General features: G+C 40.4%; 1 non-coding gene across 1 annotated transcript; it reads left to right on the top strand.

Annotated features, from left to right (window-relative positions):
• The first annotated feature begins 3,124 nt into the window (after window positions 1–3,124).
• Window positions 3,125–3,232, top strand: LOC130964873 (small nucleolar RNA R71). Its single transcript, XR_009080940.1, has one exon. It is a non-coding gene; the product is annotated as a small nucleolar RNA R71 (small nucleolar RNA).
• The last annotated feature ends 17,270 nt before the right edge of the window (window positions 3,233–20,502 follow it).

Here is a 20,502-nt window from a genome sequence, read left to right as displayed (position 1 = left end):
ACGGGCTTGAGGTCATGCCTTCTTAGTTGAACCGGCTTCCCTCTTGAATCTCTCTTCCATTGGGCGCCCTCTTCACAAATGTCAGTGAGGACTTGGTCCAACCTTTGATCAAAGTTGACCCTTCTAGTGTAAGGATGTTCATCTCCTTGCATCATAGGCAAGTTGAATGCCAACCTTACATTTTCCGAACTAAAATCCAAGTATTTTCCCCGAACCATAGTAAGCCAATTCTTTGGATCCGGGTTCACACTTTGATCATGGTTCTTGGTGATCCATGCATTGGCATAGAACTCTTGAACCATTAAGATTCCGACTTGTTGAATGGGGTTGGTAAGAACTTCCCAACCTCTTCTTCGGATCTCATGTCGGATCTCCGGATATTCACTCTTTTTGAGTGAAAAAGGGACCTCGGGGATCACCTTCTTCAAGGCCACAACTTCATAGAAGTGGTCTTGATGCACCCTTGAGATGAATCTCTCCATCTCCCATGACTCGGAGGTAGAAGCTTTTGCCTTCCCTTTCCTCTTTTTAGAGGTTTCTCTGGCCTTGGATGCCATAAATAGTTATGGAAAAACAAAAAGCAATGCTTTTACCACACCAAACTTAAAAGGTTTGCTCGTCCTCGAGCAAAAGAAGAAAGAAGAGAGTAGAAGAAGAAGAAATGAGGAAGAAGGGAATGGCTTTGTGTTCGGCCAAAGAGGGGAGAGAAGTGGTGTTTAGGGTGTGTAAAAATGAAGGGGTGAGGAAGGGTTTATATAGGAGAGGGGGGCTCATGGTTCGGTCATGTATGAGTGGGTTTGGGAGGGAAAGTGGTTTGAATTTGAAGGGTGAGGTAGGTGGGGTTTTATGAAGGATGGATGTGAGTGGTGAAGAGAAAGATGGGATTTGATAGGTGAAGGGTTTTTGGGGAAGAGGTGTTGAGGTGATTGGTGAATGGGTGAAGAAGAGAGAGAGTGGTGGGGTTGGTGGGGATCCTGTGGGGTCCACAGATCCTGAGGTGTCAAGGAAAAGTCATCCCTGCACCAAATGGCATGCAAAAATGCATTTTGAGCCAATTCTGGCGTTAAACGCCGGGCTGGCGCCCATTCCTGGCGTTTAACGCCAGGTTCTTGCCCTTTCCTGGCGTTTAACGCCAGTCTGGTGCCCCTTTCTGGCGTTAAACGCCCAGAATGGTGCCAGACTGGGCGTTAAACGCCCATCTGCTAGCCTTACTGGTGTTTAAACGCCAGTAGGTTCTTCCTCCAGGGTGTGCTATTTTTCTTCCTATTTTTCATTCTGTTTTTGCTTTTTCAATTGATTCTGTGACTTCTCATGATCATCAACCTACAAAATAAAATAAAATAACAAAGGAAAATATATAAAATATAACATTGGGTTGCCTCCCAACAAGCGCTTCTTTAATGTCAGTAGCTTGACAGAGGGCTCTCATGGAGCCTCACAAATGCTCAGAGCAATGTTGGAACCTCCCAACACCAAACTTAGAATTTGAATGTGGGGGTTCAACACCAAACTTAGAGTTTGGTTGTGGCCTCCCAACACCAAACTTAGAGTTTAACTGTGGGGGCTATGTTTGACTCTGATTTGAGAGAAGCTCTTCATGCTTCCTCTCCATGGTGACAGAGGGATATCCTTGAGCCTTAAACACAAAGGATTCTTCATTCACTTGAATGATCAGTTCACCTCCATCAACATCAATCACAGCCTTTGCTGTGGCTAGGAAGGGTCTGCCAAGGACGATAGATTCATCCATGCACTTCCCAGTCTCTAGGACTATGAAATCAGCAGGGATGTAATGGTCTTCAATCTTTACCAGAACATCCTCTACAAGTCCATAAGCTTGTTTTCTTGAATTGTCTGCCATCTCTAGTGAGATTCTTGCAGCTTGTACCTCAAAGATCCCTAGCTTCTCCATTACAGAGAGAAGCATGAGGTTTACACTTGACCCTAAGTCACACAGAGCCTTCTTGAAGGTCAATGTGCCTATGGTACAAGGTATGGAGAACTTCCCAGGGTCCTGCCTCTTTTGAGGTAATTTCTGCCTAGACAAGTCATCCAATTCTTTGGTGAGCAAAGGAGGTTCGTTCTCCCAAGTCTCATTTCCAAATAACTTGTCATTTAACTTCATGATTGCTCCAAGGTATTTAGCAACTTGCTCTTCAGTGACATACTCATCCTCTTCAGAGGAGGAATACTCATCAGAGCTCATGAAAGGCAGAAGTAAGTCCAATGGAATCTCTATGGTCTCATTTTGAGCCTCAGATTCCCATGGTTCCTCATTAGGGAACTCATTGGAGGTTAGTGTACGCCCATTGAGGTCTTCCTCAGTGGCGTTCACTTCCTCTCCTTCCTCTCCGAATTCGGCCATGTTGATGGCCTTGCACTCTCCTTTTGGATTTTCTTCTGTATTGCTTGGAAGAGTACTAGGAGGGAGTTCAGTAATTTTCTTGCTCAGCTGTCCCACTTGTGCCTCCAAATTCCTAATGGAGGACCTTGTTTCAGTCATGAAACTTTGAGTGGTTTTGATTAGATCAGAGACCATGGTTGCTAAGTCAGAGTGGTTCTGCTTAGAATTCTCTGTCTGTTGCTGAGAAGATGATGGAAAAGGCTTGCCATTGCTAAACCTGTTTCTTCCACCATTATTGTTGTTGAAACCTTGTTGAGGTCTCTGTTGATCCTTCCATGAGAAATTTGGATGATTTCTCCATGAAGAATTATAGGTGTTTCCATAGGGTTCTCCTAGGTAATTCACCTCTTCCATTGAAGGGTTCTCAGGATCATAGGCTTCTTCTTCAGATGAAGCATCCTTAGTACTGCTTGGTGCATTTTGCATTCCAGACAGACTTTGAGAGATCAAATTGACTTGTTGAGTTAATATCTTGTTCTGAGCCAGAATGGCATTCAGAGTATCAATCTCAAGAACTCCTTTCTTCTAATTAGTCCCATTGTTCACAGGATTCCTTTCAGAAGTGTACATGAATTGGTTATTTGCAACCATTTCAATTAGTTCTTGAGCTTCTGTAGGCGTCTTCTTCAGATGAAGAGATCCTCCAGCAGAGCTATCCAAAGACATCTTGGATAGTTCAGAGAGACCATCATAGAAAATACCTATGATGCTCCATTCAGAAAGCATGTCAGAAGGACATTTTCTGATCAATTGTTTGTATCTTTCCCAAGCTTCATAGAGGGATTCTCCATCCTTCTGTCTGAAGGTTTGGACTTCCACTCTAAGCTTACCCAATTTTTGAGGTGGAAAGAATTTTGCCAAGAAGGCATTGACTAGCTTTTCCCATGAGTCCAGGCTTTCTTTAGGTTGAGAGTCCAACCATGTCCTAGCTCTGTCTCTTACAGCAAAAGGGAATAGCATAAGTCTGTAGACCTCAGGGTTAACCCCATTAGTCTTGACAGTGTCACAGATTTGCAAGAATTCAGCTAAGAACTGATGAGGATCTTCCAGTGGAAGTCCATGGAACTTGCAATTCTGTTGCATTAGAGAAACTAATTGAGGCTTAAGCTCAAAGTTGTTTGCTCCAATGGCAGGTATAGAGATGCTTCTCCCATAGAAGTCGGGAGTAGGTGCAGTAAAGTCACCAAGCACCTTCCTTGCATTGTTGGCATTGTTGTTGTTTTCGGCCGCCATGTGTCCTTCTTCTTTGAAGATTTCTGTTAGGTCCTCTGCAGAGAGTTATGCCTTAGCTTCTCTTAGCTTTCGCTTCAAGGTCCTTTCAGGTTCAGGATCAGCTTCAACAAGAATGCCTTTGTCTTTGTTCCTGCTCATATGAAAGAGAAGAGAACAAGAAAATATGGAATCCTCTATGTCACAGTATAGAGATTCCTTGAGGTGTCAGAGGAAAAGAAAAATAGAAGAAAGAGGTAGAAGAATTCGAACTTAGTGAGCTAGAATTCGAATTGTGCATTGAGGAGGAGTGATACTCCATAAATAGAAGGATGTGAGAAGAGGGGAAGAGGTTTTTTCGAAAATTAATTAAAAATATTTTAAAAACATTTTGAAAAACTTTAATTGATTTTCAAAAACCAAGAGTGGGAAAGAAATCAAGTAATTTTTGAAAAAGATTTTGAAATTAGAATTTTAAAAAGATATGATTGAAGATTATTTTGAAAAAGATGTGATTAAAAAGATATGATTGAAAAGTTATGGTTTTAAAAAGATATGGTTGAAATGATATGATTTGAAAACAATTTTAAAAAAGATTTGATTTTAAAAAAAAAATTAATGACTTGGCTAACAAGAAAAGATATGATTCAAACATTAAACCTTTCTCAACAGAAAAGGCAACATACTTGAAATGTTGAATCAAATCATTAATTGATAGCAAGTATCTTTGAAAAAGGAAAGAAATTGATTTTGAAAACATTTGATTGAAAAGATATGATTTGAAAAAGATTTGATTTTGAAAAACTTTGAAAACTTGAAAAAATTGATTTGAAAACAAAATCCTCTCCCTTGTGCCATCCTGGCGTTAAACGCCCAGAATGGTGCACATTCTGGCGTTTAACGCCCAATGCACTACTTTTTTGGGCGTTAAACGCCCAACCAGACACCCTGGCTGGCGTTTAAACGCCAGTCTGTCCTTCTTCACTGGGCGTTTTGAACGCCCAGCTTTTTCTGTGTAATTCCTCTGCTGCATGTTCTGAATCTTCAGTTCCCTATACTATTGACTTGAAAATAGAACCAAGATCAAATAAACAATGTATGCAAGACACCAAACTTAAAATTAGACACTAGACTCAAACAAGAAACATAAAATATTTTTGGTTTTTATGATTTTGAAATTTTCTTTGGATTTTTCGAAAATTATATGGAAATAGAAAATAAAGGTTTCAGAATTCTTAATTTGGATTCCAGGAATCATTGCAATGCTAGTCTAAGACTCCGGTCCAGGAATTAGACATGGCTTCACAGCCAGCCAAGCTTTCAAAGAAAGCTTCGGTCCAAAACACTAGACATGGCCAATGGCCAGCCAAGCCTTAGCAGATCATTGCTCCAATAGCAAGATTGATAGAGATCAACAAGCTCTTGTGATGATCAGTTGAAACCTCGGTCCTATAAGATTAGACATGGCTTCTCAGCCAGCCAGATTTCAACAGGTCATCATGAAACTCTAGAACTCATTCTTAAGAATTCTGAAAAATACCTAATCTAAGCAACAAGATGAACCGTCAGTTGTCCATACACGAAACAATCCCCGGCAACGGCGCCAAAAACTTGGTGCACGAAATTGTGATCATCAATGGCGCCATCAACATGGTACGCTCATTGCAATCTCAACTCTTCATCACAACTCCGCACAACTAACCAGCAAGTGCACTGGGTCGTCCAAGTAATAAACCTTACGCGAGTAAGGGTCGATCCCATGGAGATTGTTGGTATGAAGCAAGCTATGGTCATCTTGTAAATCTTAGTCAGGCAAACTCAAATGGATATGGTGATATACGAATAAAACATAAAGATAACGATAGAGATACTTATGTAATTCATTGGTGGGAATTTCAGATAAGCGCATGAAGATGCTGTGTCCCTTCCGTCTCTTTGCTTTCCTACTGTCTTCATCCAATCCTTCTTACTCCTTTCCATGGCAAGCTTATGCAAGGGTTTCACCGTTGTCAGTGGCTACCTCCCATCCTCTTAGTGAAAATGTTCAATGCACCCTGTCACGGCACGGCTATCCATCTGTCGGTTCTCAATCAGGCCGGAATAGAATCCAATGATTCTTTTGCGTCTGTCACTAACGCCCCGCCTTCAGGAGTTTGAAGCACGTCACAGTCATTCAATCATTGAATCCTACTCAGAATACCACAGACAAGGTTAGACCTTTCGGATTCTCTTGAATGCCGCCATCAGTTCTAGCCTATACCACGAAGACTCTGATCTCACGGAATGGCTGGCTCGGTTGTCAGGCGAGCGCTCGGTTGTCAGGCGATCAACCATGCATCGTGTATCAGGAATCCAAGTGATATTCACCCAATCTAAGGTAGAACAGAGGTGGTTGTCAGGCACACGTTCATAGGTGAGAATGATGATGAGTGTCACGGATCATCACATTCATCAAGTTGAAGAACAAGTGATATCTTAGAACAAGAACAAGCGGAATTGAATAGAAGAACAATAGTAATTGCATTAATACTCGAGGTACAGCAGAGCTCCACACCTTAATCTATGGTGTGTAGAAACTCTACCGTTGAAAATACATAAGAACAAGGTCTAGGCATGGCCGAATGGCCAGCCTCTCAATGATCTAAGATGGCCTCAGAACAAAGATAGCTACCAAGATATCTCAATACAATAGTAAAAGGTCCTACTTATAGAGAACTAGTAACCTAAGGTTTACAGAGATGAGTAAATGACATAAAAATCTACTTCCGGGCCCACTTGGTGTGTGCTTAGGCTGAGCAATGAAGCATTTTCGTGTAGAGACTCTTCTTGGAGTTAAACGCCAGCTTTTGTGCCAGTTTGGGCGTTTAACTCCCACTTTGGTGCCAGTTCCGTTGTTTAACGCTGGAATTTCTGAAGGTGACTTTGAACGCCGGTTTGGGCTATCAAATCTTGGGCAAAGTATGGACTATCATATATTGCTGGAAAGCCCAGGATGTCTACTTTCCAACGCCGTTGAGAGCGCGCCAATTGGGCTTCTGTAGCTCCAGAAAATCCACTTCGAGTGCAGGGAGGTCAGAATCCAACAGCATTTGCAGTCCTTTTCAGTCTCTGAATCAGATTTTTTCTCAGGTCCCTCAATTTCAGCCAGAAAATACCTGAAATCACAGAAAAACACACAAACTCATAGTAAAGTCCAGAAAAGTGAATTTTAACTAAAAACTAAAAAAAATGTACTAAAAACTAAACCAAATATACTAAAAACATACTAAAAACAATGCCAAAAAGCGTACAAATTATCCGCTCATCAGCGCTAAACGTCACGACCTGGCATTTAGGGCAGGCGCTTCATAATGCATGCAACCATTCTATTGAGGTGGTGCTAAATGCCACAACCTGGTGTTTAGCGTCAGGTGCTCTGTAATTCGTGCCTAGTACCACACGCTAGTGGCACTAAATGCTGAGATGGGCGTTTAGTACCAGGAAGACAGCAACACCACAATTCCTTTTTGCCTCAGCGGTGCCAAACGCCAGACTCTTGGTTGAAGATTTAGTTAATAATTATTTTTATTTTAGTTTGTTTGGTTTATTATTATTACCAAACATAATCTTTTAGGATTCAGATTTTATTACTTTATTTATTTTCAAATCAAATTAGATTAGATATAAAAGGGGAAATGATTTAGCCCTTCGGGCTTCCGTCTGCTCTCTTCTCCTCTCACTTCCTCATTCCACACTTTACACACTTTTGAAACCCTAGTTTTCTCTGAGTCATGAGCAACTAAACCTCTTATTTTAAGGTTAAAAGCTTTGTTTATTCTATAGATTAATACTATTGCTATTCTACTTTTAATTAATGTATTGATTTTATTTCAAGGATTACTTTCGTGCTTCATCTTATGAATTTGAGTATATTAGAATATAGCTCTTTTTCTACACGGATTCTTGTTGAATCTTAAAAAAGTAATTCCTCCTAAACCACTAATTACCTGGACTTAACGTGATACGTAACATATAATCAACTTATATTTGAGTAATTAGGGTTTTTGTAGCTAATAAACTAGAATTGGACCTAAACATTTAATCTAAATTAAGTGACCAAAGGATTGGCAATTGATTAGGTTAGAGAAGATTAAATCACTAAAGAACTAGGGTTTAATTAATTAGAGTTTGCCATGAATTGAATCTTGCATGATTAAAGTAGTCGGTAAATATTGTTAATCCGAAAAAATAAATATATCTGAAACCTTAACTATTCTCTCATATCATTTTTTCACCCAATTCACTGATTGCTTTCTTAATTCCTGAATTACTGCTTAATGCTTTTGAACCCCAAAATACCGTTTTCTGCTTGTCTGACTAAGTGAATTCGTGGTTTGAAATTCCACACCATTGAGTTGAAGGAAAAACTTATTTATCAAGAGGAGGAGTTAAAATGGCAAAAAATTGCTCGTGAAAATGATGCCGAGCTTTTGAAAAAGAAAGAGAATGATATGAAAGATATAAAGAATCAAATGATAGAGACAACTGTGAAAATGAAAAATTTGGAAAAAAGAAAAGAAGCTGAAATCTTAGCTACTTTTGCTGAAGGTTTTGAAAGAGCGGTTAACTAGGCAAAGTTCTTGATGCCCAACCAAGATTTAATTGATATGGATCCAGCAAAAGTGGTGTATAAGGGTATGCTTATTGATGATGATGATGATGCTCTTCCTGCTGAAGAGGAATGTGAAGATGGAGCAGAAGAGTAGAATCTCTTTTTATTTTGTATTTGTTTATCTAGAATTTTCCTTCTATTTTAAGTAGGGTATACGACTTTTTTTCCAAGGATGTATGTTAATTATTAGAGCTTAAAAATAACAAGCGATCCAAAATTGAAAACAATAAAAAAATGGGGGCCTCCCAAATGACACTAACACAAGTGCCGAAACAAAAGAAAATAAAGAGAAGGAGAAACGGAAGAGTAAAGTTATGTGGTGAAACACTCAAGCACGGTAACCAAAAAATTCAAGCAACACTTGCTTCCAGAATCTTGTTGGTTAGCTTGTGAGAGTTTTGAGCCAAATGATCTGCATAACACGTTTCCTTGTCAAAGACATACCAGTTCCTTGCCTTCCAGCAATTCCAGTAGAGCACTACCAGAAGTGTGTTTAGTTGACGTCCATCAAGATTTCCAGCCCCATGCATGCAAGCTTTCTGCCACCAATGGGAGAAGGACTTTGGGCGATTTCTCCACACACTTTCATTAATCAACGCTGATATCTAAATTGCTGCAGAGATGGGGCATTGGAAGAGACAGTGGCAGATGGTTTCTTCTTGGACTAGGAAGTCAGGGCAAGTGCCAGGAGTGCCTGAAAATTTGCTGTGCAATAAGCTCATCACCGGGAGTTTTTCATGTAAGAATTTTCACAGAAAAATCTTTATCTTGTACAACGACTTCATTTTCTATAGACTTTTCCAAACTTTGTGATTTTAGAAAGATTGGGAGCATTAAAAAAGTGGTGGATGGTAGAAAGCATAAACAATTTTATAACCTGAATTTACCTCGTATGTTCCTGATTTGAACCAGATCCAACTAATTTCATCTTCCCTTTTTGTTGGTGTTATTGATAGGATTCTCGAGCTAATGGTCGCAGCGAAGGTGGACTCTATTACCGTTTGGTTCCATCTTTGTTCAGGAGTCATTAGGTCACTAACATAAAATATAGTGTGGGTAGGTTGCTGCTAGAAGCCTAATAAGGGAACAGTGGACGGTACCGCGGGAGGCAACCAAGAATCTTGGGTAATTCTGACTAATGTTCGAGAGCCTATTCTCTTTGACAAGCCCTTTTCAATCACTTTTTGGCCCTCCAAGATGCTGCACCAGCCCCAAGAAGGTACATTACCTAACTCAGTTCTCAGTATATCACTATATCTTAAGTATTTGCCCTTTAGTAATATGAAAATAGTTGAATTATGTTATTTAGTAATTTGCCAGTACTGCTTTCCGAGTAGAGCTAGGTTCTGAATCTATAAATCTTTTATTCCAAGCCAGCCTTCCTTTTCGGGTCTTGTCATAGTAGCCCACTTAATACATACGATCCTCCTTTCCGAGCCTTGTTGGCCCACCAAATTGAGACAGCATTCTATGAATCTCATCGAGTAAAGTATCTAGGAGTCTAAAATAAGACAACGAGTATATGGGAATTGCTTCACCAACTGCCCTTAAAAGAGTATGCCTCCTACCAGATGATAACAAACTTCTTTTCCAACCCTGTATCTTCTTTTGAATTTTATCTTTAATGTCTCCGAACGTGGCTTTTTTCAATTTTTGAACAATAAAGGGAAGTCCTAAATATTTATCTTGGGCTCTGATATGATTAATATTGAGGTTGTGAGGAATGTTAAGTCCAGTTGCTTGGGGGTGTTATGGATAAAGAAGATTGCAGACTTACCCAAGTTCACATTTTGACCACTGAAAATCTCATAATTGTCTAAAAGCTCCAAAATCCGCTGGGTTGCCTCAGTTGAACTCTTACAAAATAAAATAGAGTCATTCACAAAATGCAGGTGATTAATTGATGGACATCTCTGATTAACCTGAACACCTTAAATTTTCCTATTTTTCTTTACCTTGTGTAGCAAGAAGGATAGCCCTTCTGCACAGAAAAGAAAAAGACATGGAGATAGAGGATCTCCCTGGTGAAGACCCCCTATTTGGTCTAAAAAAACTAAAAGATTGTCCTTCCACAATGACAGAATAAGAAACAGTCGTTACTATTTCTCTTATCCAGTTAATCCATTTTGAATCAAAGCCTAGCTTTTCCATAATAAACCAAAGAAATTCCATTCAACCATATTGTATGCCTTGCTCATATCAAGCTTAATAGCCATTCAGAGTCCATACCACTTCTTTTATTTTTCAAATAATGCAAGCATTCATGTGCAATAAAGATATTGTCTGAAATAAGTCCCCCCTTTAAGAAAGCACTTTGATTCGGACTAATGACTTTACTTATAATGCTCTGCATTCTATGCACCATAACCTTAGAAATAATTTTGTATATAACAGAGGATAAGCTAATAGCTCTCACCTAGTTCATAGTACTAGCATCAGGTACTTTAAGGATCAAACAGATATGAGTATGGTTAAAATTTCTTAGAATCTGGACATTATAAAAGAAACTCCTGATAACTTTAAACACATTGCTCCCTACAATATCCCAAAAGGGATGGAAGAATTTCACAGTGAAACTGTCATCACCTGGAGCACTTTGAGGATAGACACTAAAAGTAGCACATTTGATCTCTTCCATAGAAACTGGTCTTTGGAGCCTCTGATGAGCGGATAATTTATACGCTTTTTGGCATTGTTTTTAGTATGTTTTTAGTATATTTTAGTTAGTTTTTAGTATATTTTTATTAGTTTTTAGCTAAAATTCACTTTTCTGGACTTTACTATGAGTTTGTGTGTTTTTCTATGATTTCAGGTATTTTCTGGCTGAAATTGAGGGTCCTGAGCAAAAATCTGATTCAGAGACTGAAAAGGACTGCAGATGCTGTTGGATTCTGACCTCCCTGCACTCGAAGTGGATTTTCTAGAGCTACAGAAGCCCAATTGGCGCGCTCTTAACGGCTTTGGAAAGTAGACATCCTGGGCTTTCCAGCAATGTATAATAGTCCATACTTTACCCGAGATTTGATGGCCCAAACCGGCGTGGCAAATCACCCTCAGAATTTCCAGCGTTTAACGCTGGAACTGGCATAAAACTTGGAGTTAAACGCCGCCCAAACTGGCATAAAAGCTGGCGTTTAACTCCAGAAAAGGTCTCTACACGAAAATGCTTCATTGCTCAGCCCAAGCACACACTAAGTGGACCCAGAAGTGGATTTTTATGTCATTTACTCATTTCTGTACACCCTAGGTTACTAGTTTACTATTAATAGGATCTTTTGACATTGTATCAGTACCTCATGACACTTTACACGTTTCTTTGTGTACCTTCCACGGCATGAGTCTCTAAACCCCATGGTTGGGGGTGAGGAGCTCTGCTGTGTCTTGATGGATTAATGCAATTACTACTGTTTCTTATTCAATCATGCTTGCTTCCATTCTAAGATATCACTTGTTCTTAACCCGGATGAATGTGATGATCCGTGACACTCATCATATTCTCAACTATGAACGTGTGCCTGACAACCACCTCCGTTCTACCTTAGATTGAGTAGATATCTCTTGGATTCCTTAATCAGAATCTTCGTGGTATAAGCTAGAACTGATGGCGGCATTCAAGAGAATCCAGAAGGTCTAAACCTTGTCTGTGGTATTCTGAGTAGGATTCAATGATTGAATGACTGTGACGTGCTTCAAACTCCTAGCAGGCGGGGTGTTAGTGACAGACGCAAAAGAATCAATGGATTCTATTCCGGCCTGACCGAGAACCGACAGATGATTAGCCATGCTGTGACAGAGCATAGGAATGTTTTCACTGAGAGGATGGGAGGTAGCCACTGACAACGGTGAAACCCTACATACAGCTTGCCATAGAAGGAGCTTCGCGTGTTTGATGAAGAAAGACAGTAGGAAAGCAGAGATTCAGAAGATGGAGCATCTCCAAAACCTCAACCTATTCTCCATTACTGCAATACAAGTAACTATTTCATGTTCTTTTGCTTTTTACAATCAATCCTGATAATTTCTGATATCCTGACTAAGATTTACAAGATAACCATAGCTTGCTTCAAGCCGACAATCTCCGTGGGATCGACCCTTGCTCACGCAAGGTATTACTTGGACGACCCAGTGCACTTGCTGGTTAGTTGTGCGGGATTGCAAAAGTGTGATTGCAATTTCGTGCACCAAGTTTTTGGCGCCGTTGCCGGGGATTGTTCGAGTTTGGACAACTGACGGCTTATCTTGTTGCTTAGATTAGGACTGTTTTTGTTTTTTTTAATTGGTTTAGAGTCTTTTAGTTGAGTCTAGTTTCATATTCTAAGTTTGGTGTCAATTGCATGCTTTTACTTTTCTTTTAATTTTCGATTTTGCATGTCCTTAGTCCCTTTTTGATCCGTAAAAATTCTAAGTTTGGTGTCCTATTTGTGTTTTTCTCTTAAAATTTTCGAAAATTAGTGTTTGATTTTCTAAAAATTTTAAGTTTGGTGTCTTTTTGTGTTTTTCTCTTTCCTCTTTTCAAAAATCAAATCTTTTTCATAAAAATTTTTCAATCATATCTCTTTAATTGCTATTTTCAAAATCTTTTTAATTACTTAATTGATTCAGTTCTCAATTTGCTTTGATCTTATTTTCTTTTTGATTTTCGAATTTTTATTTTAATTTTCTTTTGTTTTATTCTATTTTTTTCGTTTAACTCAAAAAAAAAACAAAATTTATCTATTTGCAATCATTATCATTTCCCTTTTGTCCATTATGGACATAAGTGGGATTGATCAGTCCAAAAGGACTCTGGGGTCATATGCTAACCCCATTACAGCTGCATATGGGAGTAGCATCTGTACACCTCCCATCAAAGCAAGCAGCTTTGAGCTAAATCCTCAACTTATTATCATAGTGCAGCAAAATTGCCAGTATTCCGGTCTTCCACAGGAAGAACCTACTGAGTTTCTGGCACAGTTCTTACAAATTGCTGACACAGTACATGATAAAGAGGTGGATCAGGATGTCTACAGACTATTACTGTTTCCATTTGCTGTAAAAGATCAAGCTAAAAGATGGTTGAATAACCAACCTACAGCAAGCATAAAGACATGGAAACAGTTGTCAGACAAATTCCTGAATCATTTTTACCCTCCAAAGAGGATGACACAGCTAAGGCTGGACATCCAAGGCTTTAAACAAGAGGATAATGAATCCCTTTACAATGCCTGGAAGAGGTATAGAGGTATGCTAAGGAAATGTCCCTCTGAAATGTTTTCAGAGTGGGTACAGTTAGACATTTTCTACTATGGGCTTACAGAAAAAGCTCAGATGTCTTTAGACCACTCAGCTGGTGGATCTATACACATGAGGAAGACAATTGAAGAAGCTCAAGAGCTTATAGACACTGTTGCTAGAAACCAATATTTATACTCTAGCAATGAGTTCTCTCCAAAAGAGGAAGTCATGGCAGTAGCCACTGATCCTAATCCTCAAGAACAGATGATTGAGCTTAATCAACAATTGCTCCTGATGACAAAACAGTTAGCTGAATTTAAAGAAATGCTCCAAGAAACTAAAATTGCTAACAAGAATATGGAAGCACAATTGAATCAGACAAGGCAGCAACTATCTAAACAGATAACAGAAGAATGCCAAGCAGTTCAACTGAGGAGTGGGAAGACATTGAATAACATTGCTCAAGGTGGCAAAAAGCCAAATAAGGAACAATTGACAGAGGATAGCCAAACCACTATCCAAAATCCCTCTGAGGACAGTAAGAGCCCAGAGAGGAATGCTATTGGCGTTCAAACGCCAGAAAGGGAGGGAAAGCTGGCGTTAAACGTCCATTCCCTGCCCAGTTCTAGCGTTCAAACGCCAGAAAAGGGGGAAAAGTTGGCGTTAAACGCCCATTTTCCACCCAATCCTGGCGTTCAAACGCAAAAGGGGAATCAGACACCTGAGAGTGCTGATAGTAACTCCTTTAAAAAGGCTTCTCCAACCACTTCTGTAAGGAATAAACCTGCAGCAACTAAGGTTAAAGAATATAAAGCCAAGATGCCTTATCCTCAGAAACTCCGCCAAGCGGAGCAGGATAAGCAATTTGCCCGCTTTGCAGACTACCTAAGGACTCTTGAAATAAAGATTCCGTTTGCAGAGGCACTTGAGCAAATACCTTCTTATGCTAAGTTCATGAAAGAGATCTTAAGTCAAAAGAAGGATTGGAGAGAAACTGAAAAAGTATTTCTCACTGAAGAATGCAGTGCAGTCATCCTGAAAAGCTTATGGTGCGCGAAATTGTGAACAATACTTTTCACAACTCTCATAATCCCCGGTCATGAACTCCAAAAACTTGGTAGTTCAATTCCATGGCATTACACAACTTCGCACAACTAACCAGCAAGTGCACTGGGTCGTCCAAGTAATACCTTACGTGAGTAAGGGTCGATCCCACGGAGATTATTGCTATGAAGCAAGCTATGGTCATCTTGCAAATCTTAGTCAGGCAGACTCAAATGTATATGGTGATGAACGAAAATAACATAAAAGATAAAGATAGAGATACTTATGTAATTCATTGGTAGGAACTTCAGATAAGCGCATGAAGATGCCTTCCCTTCCGTCTCTCTGCTTTCCTACTGTCTTCATCCAATCCTTCCTACTCCTTTCCATGGCAAGCTCGTGTAGAGTTTCACCGTTGTCAATGGCTACCTCCCATCCTCTCAGTGAAAGCGATTGCATATGCCCTGTCACGGCATAGCGGAATTCAGCTGTCGGTTCTCGGTCAGGCCGGAATAATATCCATTGATACTTTTGCGTCTGTCACTAACGCCCCGCCTGCTAGGAGTTTGAAGCACGTCACAGTCATTCAGTCATTGAATCCTACTCAGAATACCACAGACAAGGTTAGACCTTCCGGATTCTCTTGAATGCTGCCATCAGTTCTCGCCTATACCACGAAGACTCTGATCTCACGGAATGGCTGGCTCGTTTGTCAGGCGAGCACTCGGTTGTCAGGCGATCAACCATGCATCGTGCAATCAGGAATCCAAGAGATATTCACTAGATCCTTGGTTGCTTGTAGAACAAAAGTGGTTGTCAGTCACCTTGTTCATAAGTGAGAATGATGATGAGTGTCACGGATCATTACATTCATCAAGTTGAAGAACAAGTGATATCTTGGACAAAGAACAAGCGGAATTGAATGGAAGAACAATAGTAATTGCATTAATACTCGAGGTACAGCAGAGCTCCACACCTTAATCTATGGTGTGTAGAAACTCCACCGTTGAAAATACATAAGCATAAGGTCTAGGCATGGCCGAATGGCCAGCCTCCCAATGATCTAAGATAGCATAAAACGAAGATAGCTACCAAAGTCTTCTAATACAATAGTAAAAGGTCCTACTTATAGATAACTAGTAGCCTAAGGTTTACAGAAATGAGTAAATGACATAAAAATCCACTTCCGGGCCCACTTGGTGTGTGCTTGGGCTGAGCAATGAAGCAATTTCGTGTAGAGACTCTTCTTGGAGTTAAACGCCAGCTTTTATGCCAGTTTGGGCGTTTAACTCCCATTTGGGTGCCAGTTCCAGCGTTTAACGCTGGGATTTCTTGAGGTGACTTTGAATGCCGGTTTGGGTCATCAAATCTTGGGCAAAGTATGGACTATCATATATTGCTGGAAAGCCCAGGATGTCTACTTTCCAACGCCGTTGAGAGCGAGCCAATTGGGCTTCTGTAGCTCCAGAAAATCCACTTCGAGTGCAAGGAGGTCAGAATCCAATAGCATCTGCAGTCCTTTTCAGTCTCTGAATAAGATTTTTGCTCAGGTCCCTCAATTTCAGCCAGAAAATACCTGAAATCACAGAAAAACACACAAACTCATAGTAAAGTCCAGAAAAGTGAATTTTAACTAAAAACTAATAAAAATATACTAAAAACTCAACTAAAACTATCAAAAACATACTAAAAACAATGCCAAAAAGTGTATAAATTATCCGCTCATCACAACACCAAACTTAAATTGTTGCTTGTCCTCAAGCAACTGAAAATCAAATAAGATAAAAAGAAGAGAATATGCAATGAATTCCAAAAACATCTATGAAGATCAGTATTAATTAGATGAGCGGGGCTTTTAGCTTTTTGCCTCTGAACAGTTTTGGCATCTCACTCTATCCTTTGAAATTCAGAATGGTTGGCTTCTTTAGGAACTCAGAATCCAGATAGTGTTATTGATTCTCCTAGTTAAGTATGATGATTCTTGAACACAGCTACTTTATGAGTCTTGGCCGTGGCCCAAAGCACTCTGTCTTCCAGTATTACCACCGGATACATACATGCCACAGACACATAATTGGGTGAACCTTTTCAGATTGTGACTCAGCTTTGCTAAAGTCCCCCATTAGAGGTGTCCAGGGTTCTTAAGCACACTCTTTTTGCCTTGGATCACAATTTTATTCTTTCTTTTTCTCTTTCTTTTTTTTTTGGTTTTTTTTTTTTTTCGCTTGCTTTCTCTTTTTTTTTTGTATTCACTGCTTTTTCTTGCTTCAAGAATCATTTTTAATAATTTTTTAGATCCTCAGTAACATGTCTCCTTTTTCATCATTCTTTCAAGAGCCAACCTTCATGAACCACAAATTCAAGATACATATGCACTGTTTAAGCATACATTCAGAGAACAAGAGTGTTGCCACCACATCAAAATAATTAAACTATTATAAAATTCAAAATTCATGCAATTCTTTCCTTTTTTTTCAATTAAGCACGTTTTTATTCAAGAAAGGTGATGGATTCATAGGACATTCATAACTTTAAGGCATAGACACTAAGACACTAATGATCACAAGACACAAACATGGATAAACATAAGCATAAAATTCGAAAAAACAGAAGAATAAAGAACAAGGAAATCAAAGAACGGGTCCACCTTAGTGATGGCGGCTCTTTCTTCCTCTTGAAGATCCTATGGAGTGCTTGAGCTCCTCAATGTCTCTTCCTTGTCTTTGTTGCTCCTCCCTCATGATTCTTTGGTCTTCTCTAATTTCATGAAGGATGATGGAGTGTTCTTGATGCTCCACCCTTAGTTGTCCCATGTTGGAACTTAGTTCTCCTAGGGAGGTGTTCAGTTGCTCCCAATAGTTTTGTGGAGGAAAGTCATCCCTTGGGGTATCTCAGGGATCTCATGATGAGTAGGGTCTCTTGTGTGCTCCATCCTTTTCTTAGTGATGGGCTTATCCTCCTCAATGGGGATGTCTCCCTCTATGTCAACTCCAACTGAATAACAGAGGTGACAAATGAGATGAGGAAAGGCTAGCCTTGCCAAGGTGGAAGACTTGTCCGCCACTTTATAGAGTTCTTGGGCTATAACCTCATGAACTTCCACGTCTTCTCCAATCATGATGCTATGAATCATGATGGCCCGGTCTAGAGTAACTTCGGACCGGTTGCTAGTGGGAATGATTGAGCGTTGGATGAACTCCAACCATCCTCTAGCCACGGGTTTGAGGTCATGCCTTCTCAATTGAACCGGCTTGCCTCTTGAATCTCTCTTCCATTGTGCACCCTCTTCACATATGACTGTGAGGACTTGGTCCAACCTTTGATCAAAGTTGACCCTTCTAGTGTAAGGATGTTCATCTCCTTGCATCATAGGCAAGTTGAACGCTACCCTCACACTTTCCGGACTGAAATCCAAGTAATTCCCCCGAACCATAGTAAGATAATTCTTTGGATTTGGGTTCATACTTTGATCATGGTTCTTTGTGATCCATGCATTGGCATAGAATTCTTGAACCATCAAGATTCCGACTTGTTGAATGGGGTTGGTAAGTACTTCCCAACCTCTTCTTCGGATCTCATGGCGGATCTCCGGATATTCACCCTTTTTGAGTGAAAAGGGGACCTCGGGGATCACCTTCTTCAAGGCCACAACTTCATAGAAGTGGTCTTGATGCACCCTTGAGATGAATCTCTCCATCTCCCATGACTCGGAGGTGGAAGCTTTTGCCTTCCCTTTCCTCTTTCTAGAGGTTTCTCCGGCCTTGGATGCCATAAATGGTTATGGAAAAACGAAAAAGCAACGCTTTTACCACACCAAACTTAAAAGGTTTGCTCGTCCTCGAGCAAAAGAAGAAAGAAGAGAGTAGAAGAAGAAGAAATGAGGGAGAAAGGGGTGGCTTTGTATTCGGCCAAAGAAGGGGAGAAGTGGTGTTGAAGGTGTGTGAAAATGAAGGAGTGAAGGAGGGTATTTATAGGAGAGAGGGGAGATGGAGTTCGGCCATAATGGTTGGGTTTGGGTGGGAAAGTGGTTTGAATTTGAATGGAAGGTTAGGTGGGGTTTGTGGGTGGATGTGAGTGGTGAAGAGAAAGATGGGATTGATAGGTGAAGGGTTTTTGGGGAAGAGGTATTGAGGTGATTGGTGAATGGGGGAAGAAGAGAGAGAGTGGTGGTGGGGTCCTGTGGGGTCCACAGATCCTGTGGTGTCAAGAAAAAGTCATCCCTGCACCAAATGTTGCTCAAAATCACGTTTTGAGCCATTTCTGGCGTTAAACGCCGGGCTGGTGCCCATTCCTGGCGTTTAACGCCAGGTTCTTGCCCTTTTCTGGCGTTTAACGCCAGTCTGGTGCCCCTTTCTGGCGTTAAAGCCCAGAATGGTGCCAGACTGGGCGTTAAACGCCCAACAGCTAACCTCACTGGCGTTTAAACGCCAGCAACATCTTCCTCCAGGGTGTGCTGTTTTTCTTCCTGTTTTTCATTTTGTTTTTGCTTTTTTCATTGATTTTGTGACTTCTCATGATCATCAACCTACAAAAAAAAGATAAAATAACAAAAGGAAATAGTTAATTATAAAACATTGGGTTGCCTCCCAACAAGCGCTTCTTTAATGTCATTAGCTTGACAAAGAACTCTCATGGAGCCTCACAGATGCTCAGAGTCATGTTGGAACCTCCCAACACCAAACTTAGAGTTTGACTGTGGGGGTTCAACACCAAACTTAGAGTTTGGTTGTGGCCTCCCAACACCAAACTTAGAGTTTGACTGTGGGGGCTCTGTTTGACTCTGATTTGAGAGAAGCTCTTCAAGCTTCTTCTCCATGGTGACAGAGGGATATCCTTGAGCCTTAAACACAAAGGATTCTTCATTCACTTGAATGATCAGTTCACCTCTATCAACATCAATCACAGCCTTTGCTGTGGCTAGGAAGGGTCTGCCAAGGATGATGGATTCATCCATGCACTTCCCAGTCTCTAGGACTATGAAATCAGTAGGGATGTAATGGTCTTCAACTTTTACCAAAACATTCTCTACAAGTCCATAAGCTTGTTTTCTTGAGTTGTCTGCCATCTCTAGTGAGATTTTTGCAGCTTGCACCTCAAAGATCCCTAGCTTCTCCATTACAGAGAGGGGCATGAGGTTTACACTTGACGCTAAGTCACACAGAGCCTTCTTGAAGGTCATGGTGCCTATGGTACAAGGTATGGAAAACTTCCCAGGATCTTGTCTCTTTTGAGGTAATTTCTGCCTAGACAAGTCATCCAGTTCTTTGGTGAGCAAGGGAGGTTCATCTTCCCAAGTCTCATTTCCAAATAACTTGTCATTTAGCTTCATGATTGCTCCAAGGTATTTAGCAACTTGCTCTTCAGTGACATACTCATCCTCTTCAGAGGAAGAATACTCATCAGAGCTCATGAAAGGCAGAAGTAAGTCCAATGGAATCTCTATGGTCTCATTTTGAGCCTCAGATTTCCATGGTTCCTCATTGGAGGACTTAGAGGAGGTTGGTGCACGCCCACTGAGGTCTTCCTTAGTGGCGTCCATCTCCTCTCTTTCCTCTCCATATTCGGCCATGGTTATGGCTTTGCACTCTCCTTTTGGATTTTCTTCTGTGTTGCTTGGGAGAGTACTAGGAGGGAGTTCAGTAATTTTCTTGCTCAGCTGACCCACTTGTCCTTTCAAATTTCTGATGGAGGACCTTGTTTCATTCATGAAACTTTGAGTGGTTTTGATTAGATCAGAGACCATTGTTGCTAAGTCAGAGGTATTCTGCTTAGAACTCTCTGTCTGTTGCTGAGAAGATGATGGAAAAGGCTTGCCATTGCTAAACCTGTTTCTTCCACCATTATTGTTATTGAAACCTTGTTGAGGTCTCTCTTGATTCTTCCATGAGAAATTTGGATGATTTCTCCATGAAGAATTGTAGGTGTTTCCATAGGGTTCTCCTAGGTAATTCACCTCTTCCATTGAAGGGTTCTCAGGATC

The sequence above is a fragment of the Arachis stenosperma genome, chromosome 2 (assembly GCF_014773155.1).
Source record: "Arachis stenosperma cultivar V10309 chromosome 2, arast.V10309.gnm1.PFL2, whole genome shotgun sequence".
Taxonomy (NCBI): Eukaryota; Viridiplantae; Streptophyta; class Magnoliopsida; order Fabales; family Fabaceae; genus Arachis; species Arachis stenosperma.
The sequence above is the reverse complement of the archived record's forward strand: the minus strand, read 5'-3'. Positions and strand labels throughout refer to the sequence as shown.